Source organism: Fukomys damarensis, unplaced genomic scaffold, assembly GCF_012274545.1.
Source record: "Fukomys damarensis isolate Sample0158 unplaced genomic scaffold, DMR_v1.0_HiC HiC_scaffold_59682, whole genome shotgun sequence".
NCBI lineage: Eukaryota > Metazoa > Chordata > Mammalia > Rodentia > Bathyergidae > Fukomys > Fukomys damarensis.
Window position 1 is genome coordinate 1 of NW_022960594.1, and position 1,705 is coordinate 1,705.

Sequence of the window (1,705 nt, forward strand, 5' to 3'; positions counted from 1 at the left end):
GAGTGAGTGACGGAGGGAGGGAGGGAGGGAGAGAGGGAGTGACCGAGTAAGTGCCTGAGTGACTGAGTGCCTGAGTGAGCCAGCGACTGCCGTCAGTGACTGACTGACTGGAAAACCACAGAAATGTGGTCCCTAGAACCACCTCAGAAAGGCCAGACACTGTCCTGGGCAGGGGAGAGTTCCTCTAAGGGAGCACCAGAAAGGCTGTGTTGTTTCTTCGTAAGTAGTCCTGTTGTTGAACATTCTGTCCATCAGAGGTACCAATCGATGATGGGAATACTTCAGTGGCTATAGGTCCCCAACTTCATCTATTTCCTTTAAAGCTTTATCGAGTATTTCTTTGGTATGGGCTACCAACAAGCAAAACTTGTCTCTGGAGTCAATAGTTGGGGTAGCAGGAAATCCAAATATATAATGTTTGCTTCACCACCTCCTGCCCACAGGCCCCGATTTTGGCTGGCATAAAGAGCATCAAAGGCACCACTGGAGAATCTTCATTTCCATAAATAATAAAGCCCGTCTCCTTCAGGCATCTCCTGAAATACCTGGCATTTTCAGCTAACTGCTGCACATGCTCTTTGCCAAGGCTGGTGCCATCCTGCCCCACGACGCACTTGTTAGAGGTGATGACCTGCTCCACCACAGGCAGGTGGCACCAGGGATGTGGCATATACTGCACTGTGGGAGAACAGATGGTCCATCAGCTCCTTCTCCTCTCCAAGGAGTCCAGCAGCACTGAAGCTCCTTGTGAATGTTCCCCTCATAACGTCTACATCCTCAGGATCCAGGCCAAAGTACTCCACCACACCTTGACCTGTAAGGGCTGTGAGCCTCATCAAGATACAGTTAAGCTCTGCATTTCTTCTTGAGGGCAATCACTTCAGGAAGGTGAACAATAGACCCCTACATACTATATATACCTTCCACGAGGACTAGAATATTCTTCCAGGGCCTTCGTGTCTGAGGCTAACCATACACAATGGTCATCTTTCAATAGTTTCTCTAAACTTTGCATATTGTTGTGTTTGAAAATTCAAATAGTTGCTCCCGACAGTCTGGCTCCTAGAACGAGTGACGTGTGGTTCAGTTCATCACTTAGAATAAGGCAACCTTTGCCAACCAGAGCAGGAATGTTCATCGAATTTGTTGCAAATCCCACGCCATATGCCACTGCAGCTTCTGCTCCCCAGAACCTCGCTACAAGCTTCTCTAGTTCTTCATGCTTGTCCAGGTTTCCAATTTCCGGCTGAGTGCAGCATACTCCAGCTCCATACTCCTCCAGGTCTTTGGCAGCTGCCTCTTGACATGAGCCAGTGTTCTGTGCAATTCAAGATAGCTGTAGGAACCCAGGTTTATAACACCTTTAATTATATTCCCTGTACACTTGAATGACCAGTTATAATCACGAGACTGTCTCTCCATGATGTCCACTCCAGGCACATTACAGATTGGTCAATTCCGGTTATCTCTTATACACATGCAGAGTTCCCTGTATAGAAGTTTTCAAAATCCTGATACAATGACACAAACCCTTTTGTTCTTCTCTTTCTGTTGCATGGTGACATTTTTCAATTTTCCAGTGCTTCAAGAAATCTCTAAGATATCCAAAGAGCGTGAGGACACCATATTCCACATATGTGAACACAGCAACCAGGAGGGGTACTTCTTCAAAAGCTTCATTAAATGGTCTTTTATAAAGTCCTCC

General features: G+C 46.5%; 1 pseudogene; it reads right to left on the reverse strand.

Moving 5' to 3' along the window:
• Window positions 1–29: 29 nt before the first annotated feature.
• LOC104870287 lies at window positions 30–1,699 on the reverse strand (annotated as a pseudogene).
• Window positions 1,700–1,705: the final 6 nt, after the last annotated feature.